Consider the following 16,347-nt stretch of genomic DNA (forward strand, 5'->3'; position numbering starts at 1 on the left):
GGGGAGGCTTAGTTATAATTAGTTTTTGTCGTATTGTTGTATAGCTTTTTAGATACGAGCTTTCTCGGTTTCTGGATGTATCTTTTGGTTGAAGACGTTTTCTTTTGAAAAACGTTTTCGTTCTATATGAGTTTTCGTTATTTTGTAAAAGAAATGACGATTCGAGATGCAAAGACGCCAGCGTTGGCTTTGGTCTTATAGACGATTATTATTGCTTTCAAATCAAAAATTAGGGCATGGAACTGATGACTTGACATACAAATCATCAACTGGTAGCCAAATTTAATACATGTAAGGAGATAGCTTCAGGCGTGGGTACATAATATATTACTTCCACTTTCTCAATGATTTTGTAGTGTGGAGAGTATAAAATAATTCAGATCGATTGATGTTGGTGCAATTATTGTAATCTCTAGTTCTATGTTCGAGACACGTTTATTTCAGTCATTATGTATGTACAATTACGTTTGAATATTGGTTGTTGCTTATTAATATTTATTTTGTTAAACCAATACGTTAGGATGTGTTTTGAGTTGTTGGTTGGCAACTCAGACCATCACCCGATGGAAGACACCATCGGACGAGGGACGAGGACCATCGGCCGATGGTCAAGGACCATCATCCGATGGTCACTGCAGACTAACATAAATAGAGATGACGGGTTACATTGTTACGTTACACACCCTAATCACTCTTAGCCGTATCTCTGGTGTCTGCAATCGTCCCTAACACAACCCCAACCGAATAGCAACCTTAGACATCAATTTAATCTCTTAGAGGTTTGATTCTTCAATCCCGATAGCGCTAATCTTATTCGGCTCAACCAATTCTAGTGTATTCCGCCCCTAGACTAAGCATAAACGTTTGATCTAAGATTCAATCGTCTACAAATGATGACGGTGTTTGTGTGTGTGTGTTTTTTTTTGTAGGGTTCATCGTCATCAAAAAAAGGTAATGAAAGTGAGCAATAAAAATGTTGAAACGAATTTCTAATTTTAACTATTTCTGGATTCAATCGTCATAAATGTCAAAAGTAATTATTAAACAATTCAATTCCAGAAATATCTAAATTTTACCAGCGCCGTCTCAACAATTTAAAGGCCCTAGACGAAAATAAAAATGGGTCTACATACACGTTAAATTTTTTTACTACGTATAAAAAATAATACTTCGATTTATCTATTTATTTAGTTACATTGTATTTAACTATTAAAAACAATGTATTTTATTTTTAATTGTTTTTTATTTGATTTAATTAAATATATTGAGAACAATATTTACATATTAAAAATTTTGGGCCCTATAAATTTTTGGGCTGTAGGCGGTTGCCTATTTTACCTATGCTCGAAGATGTTAGACCATATGTTTATGTTAGTTGGATCAAGCCCAATGTGGGGTTTAGAATTCATTAGGGTTTGGTTAAGTGCTAGGTTTCATTATGTATCTCTATAAATACCGAACCAATAATGCAATATAGATCACGGGTTTACATTTTATAACATGGTATCAGATAACTATAATCCTGGTTAAATATCACCACCATTCAATTTAACCTCCTCAAATCCATCCTTATTTTCCCCGTAGCCTTATTCTTCCTGTCCCAACCTTTTTTAGTTTTTAATTTTTGTTTTGTTTCCTGTTATCGTCAAATATCCCAATTCAATATCAAAACCTAAAAAAAAAAAAAGTAGCCGCTTCTGTTCGTCTTATGCACCTTCGATTTTTTTTTCCCTTCTATCAACCAATTATCCACCACCGTCAATTTATTTAGCAATATTCCAAAAACCCCTTCTGATCTGTTGATCTTAAAATAAAAGATCATTGTTTCCATGTTTCTTTTCCTTAATTTATTTTTTTTAAACTCTTTATCTCAGTGTTTAGCCGCTATGTTTTCTACAATATCGCATGAAAAAAAACAATAAAAGACAATGGAAACACAAATCTTCATACTATTTTCCCACCATTTATCCCCCACCGATTCATTATCCGACAGCCGAATTGCAATGCTCGGTTGCTCTACCTAAATGTTTGTTTATTAGTCCTTTTATTTTATTATTATTAGTTTTATAAAATAATAATCGGCGTGGGGCTGAGCCGCCTAACGTAACTAGGTTCCAAACCCCGAAAAAAAAGAGGAATACAAAAAAAAAAAAACTTTCTTGTTTTGCAGCGTTGAAGAAGATTGTATCGGGCGGATAAAGTTCAAAGCCCAAGTTCTGCTCAATCCTTAGGCAAGCAAGTCACGACGTAAAAAAAAAAACGTTACGGAAAAGGAAACACAGTCAAGCAATGCAACCAATCAACGATTATCAGTCAATTCTATGCAACAAATACGAGAAAAAAAAATCACTTTTATTTATTTTTTAGTTTTAATTTTTATTTTTAACTCCAGTCCGAACTTTCGCAATTTCGCCGTTCGGACTGCGGGGCAGTGTTAGACCATATGTTTATGTTAGTTGGATCAAGCCCAATGTGGGGTTTAGAATTCATTAGGGTTTGGTTAAGTGCTAGGTTTCATTATGTATCTCTATAAATACCGAACCAATAATGCAATATAGATCACGGGTTTACATTTTATAACAGAAGACACCTCTGAATTTTACTCTGTCGTGAAGAATGGTAGACTTCCTAAATTTGACATTGGTATTATTTTTGTTTAACTTCCTAATGCTGCTGGTTGGAAATCACTAATGTTTGTCATGTTTATTTGCTCATGGTTGAACTTTAGTCATCACGTACACACTTGAGTTGTCTTACTCATTATGGACTATTGGAACTAGAGTATATATGTTACGTAATACAGGTTCTGGACAAAAATATAATGCAATTAATTATCTTTTGCTGGAATTGATTATTAGAGAGTGAATGCTTATAAGTTTGAGACTCGTGCTGGATGCGAAACAAAGTACCCTTACAATCACTTATACTTTATTAGAGGAAGACTATATATCAGATACTTCAACAGTTGAAGCACCCCCGAAAGTTTATAAATGCAATTCTGACCGTGATTGTTTTGTAATATTTCTTTAATAATTTCGCGAATAAGCGAGTATTAAACTAGGTATATTAAATAAAATATACGGAGTAATTAAGATTCAGAAAACATCAATGATCCATTAATCTCTGCATATATAATGGAAAAGGATTTTAGACATTCAACTTTAGAATTGAAAATCAATTGATCAATCAAAATTTAATATTTAATCTTATATAATTGAATATATTTTTATTATTTTTATCAATATATTTCAAAGTTGAATAAAATCTTATCTTAATGGTAATTAAACGAGGAAAATAGACATGCGCTTCGCTGCGAGGTGGTTTTGATCGGTTCACAGTCGGTGGTTTAAGTCGGTTAGTTATCGGTTAATTGGATACTTCACAAATGAAGGAGTAAAAAAAGGAAGTGAAAAAAATGTTGTAATGATAAGAGAAAAAAAATTATAAAAAAAATTTAATGATTGTTTTATTAGAATATTAGGACCGGCCCAACCGAATTGTATAGACGGGTTAGGTCCACTTGGGTTTAGCTAAGTTTTCTGTATCTATAAATAATTGATGAATGGAAAAATAACACCTCACGGGGTTTCTATTCAATTACATGGTATCTGATGCTTATGTTTCTACTTTTCTTACTCTCTTTCCCTTCACGTATCCCGTACGTGAATTCAAAGTTCTTACACATCTTCAAATCTTTCTGAATCTCTTTTGTTATTCTATTCTTTGTTTCTTCTTCTCCTAAAAAAAAAAATTGTCGCAACATTCTTTGTTGACGAGTTGAACCTTTTTTCTATTTCAATTTCTGAACTTTTATTCTTTGCAATCTCTTAGTTAATTTTAATTAATATCGTATTTTCTTTATAGCCACATGATCTTGCATCCTCCCTCTACAGCAAGATCGTGTTTTCTTCCTGCTATAGTTTATCTTCTCTAATATCTATTTACTCTTCTATCCTATTTTCTTTTGTTTTTTTTTTTTCCTTTCTAAACAACAGCTTCACATGATCCTTAGGCCAGATGCAATGGTTCATGATTTTAACACAACTTTTATCCGCTACATCAGCGTCACATCAGCACAAACCCTTTAAAATTCTTTTCACATTCCTTTCACTAAACCCTCACTATCATACACTCTATTTCAAACTTTTATCAATTTAAATTATTATTTAAATACAATAAATAAATACAAATAACATTTTATTAAATAAAATAAAAACATTACATTATTAAAAATAAAACATTATATTCGTTTGTTAAATTTGAACTTCGTTTGGGTTATCGAACGAGGTACGTAAGATTTCAGATAATAGTTAAATACCCGTGTGTTATCGGGTAAGGATTTTATCACTTATTAATATCAAAATTCTTTTATTTTTCTCCCTGTCTCGTTCGTCCCCTTCGCCCTCTCTGGTTAATGACCCAAAACACACACACATCCAAGATTGCTTCATCTTCCTCCCATAAACCCTAATTTCAATTCTGATCAGCTTCAATTCTTCAATTCTCAAGGTATTATTCATCTTCCTCCCATAAACCCTAATTTCTGCAAATTATGATTTAACGTACGAACTATCAATAACATGTTATTTAGTTGTTGAATCGTTTTCAAGTACTGATGATGTTGATTAGTTAAGAAAACGGATGGATCAATTGCTTGATGAATTTGATTGTTCTTCATCAGCTTCAATTTTTTCAACAAAGAATCAGGTTTCTTTTATAATAAATTCAGTTAACTCTTATCATCTGTCACAAGGGGGCCCACCAGAGGACCGTTACCCTCGTTGTAGGCCCAACTGGCGGACCCGCTCACGATTTGCTGCCGACAGTGATGAATGGGTGACGGATCGTTACCGATGTGGGTGGCGGACCATTGTATCCGGCCTTACAATCACCATCTTACACCTTTCTTGCTCCATGTGTATTTTTTTCTTCTTCCGATGATAAAAAATCATTGATCGTATACTGATAGTCATAGGTAGGGGTGTTCAAAACCGGATATCCGAAAATTCGAATAACCGAATTTCGGATATCCGAAAATTCGGATAGTGAATTTGGTCATCCGATATCCGAATCCGAAATTTCGGATATCCGATTTTCGGATATCCGAAATTTCGGATTCGGATACCGGATTATCCAAATATCCGAATATACTATTAACAAATTTCACTGGATCCAATACTTCAATGAACAAGTCATTGTCTCAAATTCTCAATATTTTTTCAATTTGCTACTCCATAATACGGAGTATTTTTCTTTCACCACTTTAATATACACCTGTGAGTGGTAGAGGGTATGTATTTAATTTTAAAATATAGAAAAAACCACCTGTATTATTATATATAAGATCAAAGATCAAATTATAGATTATTAACCACAAAATTGAGTTGCAAAAAAGTTCAAAAACTGTAAGCATCATAAGAACTAAAGAACAATCTTGAACATAAAAGAATAATATTATCATGCCTCAAAAGAACACAAGCACTACAAATCAGTAATAAAATTAATTGTAACAAATCCTGGAGTAATAAAATTAAACTTTAAATAAACAACTTGTTAAATCCGTATACATGGCTTAATTGAGCACGTCTCAAATTTGGCAAATAAAACGCATTGTAATATAGATCTAGATCTAGAGACTTTGAATAGATGAAGATTAATTTGAATTAAAAACGAAGATAAAAACGAGTAGATAAAGGATGAGGATGAGATGAAGAGGATGAAGAATAAAGAGGATGAAGAATGAAGATGAAGGTGGTGACTCTGTGAGACAATGGAGGTTCATTACCTTTTAGATCTAGAGTAAGCGTCTCTTTAGCAGAACCAAAATGGAGAACTCCCTATAAAAGTATAAAATAAATAGATAAATATCAAAACATATACTGGAAATAAAAAAATAAGTTTATTTAATTTCGGATATTCGGGTATCCGAATATCCAAAAATTTTGAAAATTCCATCCGATATCCGAACCCGAAAATCCGGATATCCGAAAATCCGGATATCCGATTTTTCGGATATTTTCGAATCGGATTTTCGGATAATTCGGATTGCGGATTCGGATTCGGATATTATGAACACCCCTAGTCATAGGTACCCTATGGCCTATTCCCTCTTTTGCTATCAGTTTACTTTTATTCTCCTCAAATTCATTACCTAATATCTCATCTTTTAATTGTACTTTCCTATTATTATTGACAAGAGAAAAAAAAACAGCGTCATACCGACTTCCTAATATTTCTTCTTTTATTTATATCTAAATTTGTGGTATGATTTACCCACACCACTACACAAATGAATATAGAAACCCCTTTAAGAAATCGGTTTTGAGAATATACGCTAAAAACAGGTTTTCAAAGGTTAAAGGAACCGGTTTTTTTTGGGCGGAAACGGGAAACCGGTAAAGTCTACTTTAGAAACCGGTTCCTTATTAAAAACCGGTTCCAACTTTGAAAACCTCTTTTTACGTAAAACCGGTTTATATTGTTTCACTTTAGAAACCCCTTTCTAGTTAAAACCGGTCTCGATGCGAAAAGGTGTCTGAATTTTTTTGAACGGGAGAGATGAAAATTCAAACATATCAACCAAAACCAAAATCACAACCTCACTTTACTCTCCACCATCACTTACATCTTCCACTCCATTAAAATTTCTCATAAGACACTTTCAAATACACCAACACATTTACTTTTGTAAGTTCCACTACTTTGATTTGTGTATTTTTTGATTGAAGTTGTTACATTTTCTTTATGTGCTAATATTTGTGTATTTTTAGATCAATTGGTACAAACACTTTGTGAACATTTGAAATTTTTTGAGGCTGGTGTGGTTGAAAGAAAGGTGCAAAAACACATTATATTTGGCATTTTAGTCTCAAATACTTGCAGCGTATACATGGTGAATTTGAAGATGATGCCATATTGCTCAATTTGCACCAATTTTATTACAATGATATCTTCTGCAAACAACATTTTGTTAAAAGTTAGTATTAAAACATAGATAAACATTTGGTTTTGTAATCAATTCGTGTATATATTTTGATTATTAAGTTTTTCAATTTGTGTATTGTATAATGAAGGTTTGCTATTATGTATATATATATCTTGTAATACGAGATATTGTAATTAAGAAGAAAGAAAAACTCATATACTGTATTTCCATTTTTTTTTTTTTTTAAATATTGATAATAGAAACCGGTTTTTATTAAAGAACATGTTTCTATTGTCAAGAATAGAAACATGTTTTTATTAAAAACCGGTTTCCAAAGTCAAATTTATGACCGGTTCACTTTAGAAACCCCTACCCATAGAAACCGGTTTTAAAACCGGTTTCGAAAGCTCTTAAAACCGAATCTCCTTTTTTGTACTAGTGCCAATTATTTTCCTTAAAAAATTGTGTTCTAGTCTTCTAATTATCTCTTCATTTTAATTAAAAAAATATATATATAAAATCTTCTCTGTCTCACCAATATCTTCCCAAATCTCATGATTCATCTATTTCTTAATAATAATATAATATATTCTAGTTCCGGTTAATATTTGTTTCTAGTATTGCATCTATTATTTTATTCTCTTTCTTTTTTCATAAAAAAAGAAGAAGAAGATGATGAACAACAACAATATCAAGCCTCAAAGTCGAGAATTTTCAAGCTCTAATATGAAGACGTTGGCTATATGTGTAGTTTTTGTTGGAGTATGATACAAATTCAAAGCGAGCGGAAACATTTTTAAAACTTTACAAAATCATACTCTTCCACGGATCATTGTACAAAACTTTAGTAAACAAAATAAATTAACGAAACTGAACAAGAGAAGATTAGAATACAACCTTTGTAGCCTTTTGAAGATCGAATCTGAAAAACCCAAAGAAGAGTTCCTCTAAACGGTAGACACCCAAAGTTCTAACCTTGTTTCAATCTATACCTTCTACTTAACGGATCTTTTCTTTTTCCTTATTTCCACCAAAACCGAACCCAATTATAGATCTCAAGTATTTTGGTTACTTGAAAAAGAGAAAGAGAAATATCATTTTGTATGTGTGTTTTTGTATCTAAAATTTCTATATATTTTCAATACCAAGACTTGGTATTATATAGAATAAAATTGATACATATAATACAAATATAAAGATTTGGAAAGATTTTAAAAGATTTGCAAAATCAAATATTTATATAAAATAAGATTTACAAATCAAATAAAATCTTATTTATATCAAATCAAATCTTATATATTATATAAAATATGATTATAGTACAAATCTTTATATAAAATAAGATTTACAAATCAAATCAAATCTTATTTATATCAAATCAAATCTTATATATTTAGATTTGTAAGTATATGTACACACATAAAAAAAACTTACTTAATTTATTAAACCATTAACTAATGATTAATAAATTAATTTCCGATTAGAAGGTATATCAAACAATTTACGATTGGCCTTTGTGTGTGACCGAATAGGATAAATGGACTTTTATTATTTAATGTCATGGGCATATCTTCGGAATATATGTACCACGGTCAAACCACGATCGAACCGTAGCCAACCCGAGAACATATTTCTAACAGACTCCCACTTGCACTGACATTAATAATATTGGCCTGTCTTAAAAGACACACCATGTGTAACAACTAGTCTGCTACGTTACACTCCTATATTTTGATTTATATCAGTCATCCTTTTGTTCAAGATATCTATATGAACGTGTGACATGGTTAAGTGTCAATCATCATCATTCAAGATTATGTTTCCCGATAGAGATTTGTGGTGATCAAATAGACTGCTATTGCATCAATTCAGTCATAGCATGGCCATGCATTTAATGCAGCACAAATCAACGAGGGGCCCAGAGATATCGCTTCAACTTGCTATGAGAAGAAGGAACAAATTGCTTCAACTGTATAGACATCCACCACATCCCATATTGTACCTGATCTGCACCCTTATGACTGGCATTTACGCACAGCGTTAAATACAGGTCAAAGTAGAATATAGTTTGTGTCAGGATTCCTCATACATATCCACTCTAGGATAAATAATATTGCCATCTTAGAGCTTACTTGTGACTTAAAACCATGAAGTAATGTCTAAGTGTGGTCATTCCAGAACCTTGAATCAACTATCAAGTTCCTCATGAATGTAGTTTCATATAAGCCTATATTACTACACTTCATAGCAGCCTTAATTCAATTCTCTCTTCCTTAGAGAATGATCGACTGTGGAAGTTTATGAAATAATATTCATTGGAAGTTAAAACATGCAAAATGAAACATGGCAATATACAATGAAATGATCGCATCGTGCGTATAATATAATCTCAATATATTAATCATCAGATCAATTGCAACATATATTATTGCCCAATATTTAAAGTTTCAAACTTAACATAATAAATACAATCAAACTTTATCATCGATGACACGAATGCCAATAGACATGCTATGAGCATCATGCTTAGTCTGTGGCAAAGGCTTGGTGAAAGGATCAGCCAAGTTCTTAGTCGTGTCTACTCTACTTAATAATATGTCATTTTTTGCTACAAGTTGACGGATGTAATGGTACTTTCTGAGTATGTGCCGTGTGCGCTTTTGTGACCTCGGTTCTTGAGCCAAGACAACCGCACTCACATTGTCGCAGAAAATCTCAACAGGATCATGGATTGTAGGAACCACTCCTAGATCCCCGATGAATTTCTTTATCCACATGGCCTCTTTAGCAGCTTCATTTACCGCTATATACTCGGCTTCTGTCGTAGAATCAGCAATAGTACTTTGCTTGCCACTTTTTCATGTGACGGCTCCACCGTTCAACATAAATACAAATCTTGATTGTGAAGAGCAATCATCTCTATCTGATTGGAAACTAGCGTCTGAGTATCCTTTGACGCTCAGCTCGTCATTCCCACCATAGACCAAGAACATCTCTTTAGTCCTCCTAAGATACTTTAGAATGTTCTTGACTGCTATCCAATGATCTTCACCAGGATTGGCCTGATAACGACTAGTCATGCTTAGTGCATACGACACGTCAGGCCTAGTGCATATCATCGCATACATGATCGATCCTATAGCTGAAGCATATGGAGTCCGACTCATGGTAGCCGATTCCAAGTCAGAATTAGGACATTGAGACTTGCTCAATATCATTCCAGGGTTCATAGGAACGCACCCTTTCTTGGAGTTATGCATACCGAATTTCTTCAGTATCTTATCTATATATGCACTTTGGTTTAGCCTAATTAATCTCCTTGACCTATCTTGATAGATCTTTATACCCAAAATATATGATGCATCTCCTATGTCTTTCATGGAGAAACATTTCCCTAGCCAATCTTTGACATCTTTCAATGTCGGGATATTGTTTCCCATGAGTAATATGTCATCGACATATAGTACAAGGAAGACTACAACACTCCCACTAGACCTAACATAGACACATGGCTCATCTTCGCCTCTAATAAAACCAAATTCTTTGATCTTCTTATTAAAGCAAAGATTCCATGTACGAGAAGCTTGTTTAAGTCCATAAATGGACCTTTGAAGCTTGCACACACTATTAGGATACTTAGGATGTACATAACCCTCAGGTTGTGTCATAAACACATCCTCTGTTAGTTTACCATTAAGGAAAGCTGTTTTTACATCCATTTACCATATCTCATAGTCATAAAATGCAGCTATGGCAAGAAGTATTCTAATAGATTTCAACATAGCTACTGGTGAAAAAGTTTCATCATAGTCTACACCATATTGTTGCGTGTAACCCTTAGCCACCAGTCTGGCTTTGAATGTGTGTACATTTCCATCCATATCGGTCTTCTTCTTGAAGACTCACTTACACCCAATGGTTTTAATACCTGGTATATGATCAATCAAGATCCAGACTTGATTATTATGCATGGATTGGATCTCTTTGTCCATAGCCTCCTTCCATTTGGCAGACTCGGGGCCTGTCATCGCTTCCTGATAGGTAATAGGTTCATCAGAATCTATATTTTCGTCATTACCCTCAAATATGTGTAAACTATATTTCTTTAATGTTCGACGCACTCTATCAGATCTACGTATGGGTGGTGGCTGTAGGTCAGTTTCTCTTTCAATTACAGGCTCGTCGACCTCTTGAGGAGAATCGGTTCCAATATCGGTTTCCATGTCGGTTGATTCTTGAATTTCTTCAAGGTCAATTTTGCTCCCACTGGTTCCTTTCGATATGAGATCCTTTTCAAGGAAGACTCCCCTTCGAGACACAAAGACTTTGTTCTCAGTAGGGTTGTAAAACAAATATCCAAAAGAATCAGTCGGGTAACCAACAAATAAACACTTTTCAGATCTGGGTTCAAGTTTATCTTGAGCTTCACGACGAACGTAAGCCTCACAACCCCAGATTCTTAGATATGAGAGAGACACAGTTTTAACATGCCATATCTCATAAGGTGTTTTGGAAACTTTCTTGGTTGGGATGAGGTTAAGGATCCTTGCGGCAGTTTGTAGGGCGTAACCCCAAAAACTGATTGGAAGCATTGTGCGGCTCATCATGGATCGAACCATATCAAGTAATGTTCGATTCCTCCTTTCAGCCACACCATTATGTTGTGGTGTTCTAGGAGGAGCTAATTGTGAGATTATCCCACAACCCCGTAGATGATCACGAAATTCATCATTAAGATATTCACCACCTCTATCAGATCGGAGAATCTTAATTCTTTTGTTCAGTTGATTTTCTACTTCGTTTTGGTATGCCTTGAACACTCCAAAAGTTTCAGACTTTTGTTTAATTAAATAAACATAGCCATATCTACTGAAGTCATCAGTAAATGTAACGAAGTATCGTTCCTTGTGTCTAGTAGGCGATCTGAACGGACCGCACACATCAGTGTGTACCAACCCCAACAGATCCTTTGCCCGTTCACAGCTTCCTGTGAAAGGTGCCTTTGTCATTTTTCCTGATAAGCAAGATTCGCATTCATCATACGATATTATATCAAATGATTCTAGAATTCCATCTGACTGGAGTTTGGCTATGCGTTTCTTGTTTATGTGGCCTAAACGACAATGCCATAGATACGTTTTATCCAAAACATCTTTGGATGAATCAACATTGTAGATTGAACTATCATTTAGCTTTGCTGTGGTTTCTAAGATGCCTTTACAAGGACTAGCCTTAAAATAAAACATCCCATTTTTGTGAACAAGTATTGATCCATTATCAAAACTAAAATTAAAACCATCATTAAATAAAGCATCAAAAGATATAATGTTTCTTGCCATTTTGGCACTGTAGCAAACATTAGATAAAACAATACATAAACCAGAATCAAAAGAAAGCTTGTATTCTCCAATCATGTCAACAGAGGCAACATTCTTATTCCCCATGATTAGATTAAGCTCCCCGGTCTTCAGCTTCCTACTTCTTGTGAGTCCCTGCACATTTGTACAAATGTGAGTACCACATCCCGTGTCCAATACCCAGGAATTAGAAATAGTAGTATTGTTTAGTTCAATCATGAACAAACCTGAAGGTACGGCGACTCCCTTAGCCCGTAGTTCATTAAGTTCCTTCAAGTACTTAGTACAATTGCGCCTCCAATGTCCTTTATCCCCACAATGAAAGCATATTGCTTCTTCAGGAGACTTGGTTTGCGGGATCTTTGAAGTAGAAGAGTTAGCAATGCCCTTAGGTTTAGGTTTGAAGTTGGACGTGCCAACCTTACCCTTGCCCTTGTTCTTACCCTTTGCTTTGTTTTTCTTCTTCTTAATCCCACCTTTACGAATGGCTAGAACGGTAGTTGCGGCTTTAGCTTTGGCCATGTTAGCCTCAGCGGTTTTCAACATGCCATGGAGCTCCATGATTGTTTTCTCCATATTGTTCATATTATAGTTCATAATGAATCCTTCATATGCACTAGTCAGCGAGTTCAGGATAAAATCCGTTGCAAGCTCCTGACTTATGGAAAAACCAAGGCGCTCCAACCGGTCTATGTACCCTTTCATTTGTAGTACATGGACACTAACACTACTTCCCGTTGCCATTTTGCAAGATACGAGAGCTTTCACGGTGTCAAACCTTTCTTGCTTTGCTTGTTGTTGGAACATGTCCTTGAGTTGGTTAAGCATGTCATATGACCCTAAGCTCTCCATGCCCTTTTGGAGCTCTGGAGACATGGTCGCCAACATCAAGCATGCTACCTCATTAGACTCGGAACGCCGTTTTTCAAACTCGTCCCTAGCCGCTTGAGTAGCTCTCGATCCGGGTTCTGTCGGTAAGGGTTCCTCAATTGCCCTGATCTTTCCTTCCATCCTAAGAGCAATTCTTAGGTTGCGAAGCCAGTCCATGTAGTTCAAGCCCGTAAGCTTGTCCTTTTCGAGGAGCCCTTTAAGGCAGAAATTAGTGATTGATGACGGAGTAGGATTTGTGTTTGTTGCAGACATCTGTCATATTTTATTTTTAAAGTAAGTTGTATTAGTTAGTTTGATATGTTTAAACCTTGTTAAGATAATTACCCAAGTGTGTTTAATATTCAAACAATTATAATTAACAAGGCTAAGATCCATATTTCACTTATGTTAACGACGGGTTCGCCGCGGATCGCCAACCATAAGCTATTTAGGTAGGTAACTATATTACCAATTTCATCCATTATGAAATTCTTAGGTTCTGCGGGATTTAGTGATAATCAATTATTTCATTTGGCATGTTTAATCCCTTCTACGCTAATCCTTCCTCGTGGCGGGTTTGCCGCAAACCACGATTTCAGATTGTAAACCGTCCGTGATAGATATACGTGATATCCGGCCCAAGACTCTCAGGTATCGCGAAATTCACCTCACCCTTCCCAACACCCAATTAAAGTCCGGCCCAAGACTCTCAGGTATCGCAAACTCTAACAGGTAGAAGGTTCGGATGTGTGTACTACTCATGGATAGCGTAAAGTTTACATTTAAAACGGGTTTTTGTTTTCTTTTAGCAAAAGTAGTTTACACCATTTTAAAACATTTGCTAATTATGTATTGTGTGTTGCGTTTGTTAAACTAATTTTAACCAAACCGTTTTATATGATTATTGTCCCTTTTGTTTTTTTTTTAAAACATTTTCTAGCTAGCATGGCATAGACAAATAATAAAACAATAATAATCATGACACGCAATTATCGGTAGTATGCCTCGAGTCCTATGCGTTTTTCCGGTGAGCCAACACACGGAAAAACATGGTCAACTAGGGACATAACCTTGTGTGAGAATTGGCTCCCACTAAAACCGCCATCTCCATTATATGCTCGGATGGGCCGCCTTGTGAACATCGTCTTCTTGATTTCAATCTTGGTTGCATTATCTTACAAAATAACTATTCTATTTTCTATACTATTACAAATACAATATAAATAGAACGATGACATGCATGTCGTTTAATAAATTATTACATTCATCCCGAATAAATAATAAATTAAATCATACAACCAAACATCCACACAAGGGTCTTATTGAGGCAAATACTACCGATTTCATACAACAATCGCATACATAACAAATGGAGTGCCAACCGTCCATTTTCATATAACATGTTTCGATAAGGATTGATTTAAACAACACTTAATGGCACTTATAATATTCAATCCTTGTTTACATAACATATGTATGTAAACCCACTTCATATTTTGTAAGTATGGTTTTCATGCCAAAACCATCCAAATAAACATATTAAGTGAATCAAAATATGTTGGAGATTTATTCACTTTACCAAAGCATAAAGTCTAAAATTAATAATTTTAATTTTCTCATTTCATGTAAAACATGAAAAGAATTCATGTACTTTATTTTCCTAAACATTGAATCTTTAATAGTCAACATGCAAGTTACCATTAAAATTTTCGGATTTTGGCAGATTCATACATGTAACTTTAAATGGTCATATCTTACTCATTTCTAATCCGTTTTCGATGAATTTTTTTTTTCAAATTTAAGTTCTTTCAGTTAGCTTTCAAATGCAATTGGTCTCATACAATAATATTGAGTTTAAAGCCCCGAAACAGTCCATCAAATACGGACTGTCCAGGCTGAAAAAAATTTCTTAAATGAAAAAAAAATGAATTTAACCCATTTTACATTTTGCCAAAATCCAAGATTCAAATTAGTATTTAGGAAACATAAAACATAAATCATGATACTTGTTTTGCATGTTTGTTATGCATGATCATCTCCAAGAATCATGCACAACGCACCCATCAAAACTAAATATCATAAGAAAAGTTTGCTAAAACTTGTACAAGATGGCTCGGATACCACTGTTGGAGTATGATACAAATTCAAAGCGAGCGGAAGCATTTTTAAAACTTTACAAAATCATACTCTTCCACGGATCATTGTATAAAACTTTAGTAAACAAAACAAATTAACGAAACTGAACAAGAGAAGATTAGAATACAACCTTTGTAGCCTTTTGAAGATCGAATCTAAAAAACCCAAAGAAGAGTTCCTCTAAACGGTAGACACCCAAAGTTCCAACCTTGTTTCAATCTATACCTTCTACTTAACGGATCTTTTCTTTTTCCTTATTTCCACCAAAACCGAACCCAATTATAGATCTCAAGTATTTTGGTTACTTGAAAAAGAGAAAGAGAAATATCATTTTGTATGTGTGTTTTTGTATCTCAAGTTTCTATATATTTTCAATACCAAGACTTGGTATTATATAGAATAAAATTGATACATATAATACAAATATAAAGATTTGGAAAGATTTTAAAAGATTTGCAAAATCAAATCTTTATATAAAATAAGATTTACAAATCAAATCAAATCAAATCTTATTTATATCAAATCAAATCTTATATATTATATAAAATATGATTATAGTACAAATCTTTATATAAAATAAGATTTACAAATCAAATCAAATCTTATTTATATCAAATCAAATCTTATATATTTAGATTTGTAAGTATATGTACACACATAAAAAAAACTTACTTAATTTATTAAACCATTAACTAATGATTAATAAATTAATTTCCGATTAGAAGGTATATCAAACAATTTACGATTGGCCTTTGTGTGTGACCGAATAGGATAAATGGACTTTTATTATTTAATGTCATGGGCATATCTTCGGAATATATGTACCACGGTCAAACCACGATCGAACCGTAGCCAACCCGAGAACATATTTCTAACAGTTTTATTATTTTTGTATTATTAGAATATGTATATGTATGTACTAGTTTATAGCCCGCAATTTTGCGGGATTCATAAATATATTTTGTAACACTAAGATTAGTCTCATATCACAACTTTTATATTTAACATCACGAAACCAGAACCCATAGATGATTAATAGTTTAATTTAGATTTGAAGAT

The sequence above is a fragment of the Rutidosis leptorrhynchoides genome, chromosome 7, assembly GCF_046630445.1.
Source record: "Rutidosis leptorrhynchoides isolate AG116_Rl617_1_P2 chromosome 7, CSIRO_AGI_Rlap_v1, whole genome shotgun sequence".
Taxonomy (NCBI): domain Eukaryota; kingdom Viridiplantae; phylum Streptophyta; class Magnoliopsida; order Asterales; family Asteraceae; genus Rutidosis; species Rutidosis leptorrhynchoides.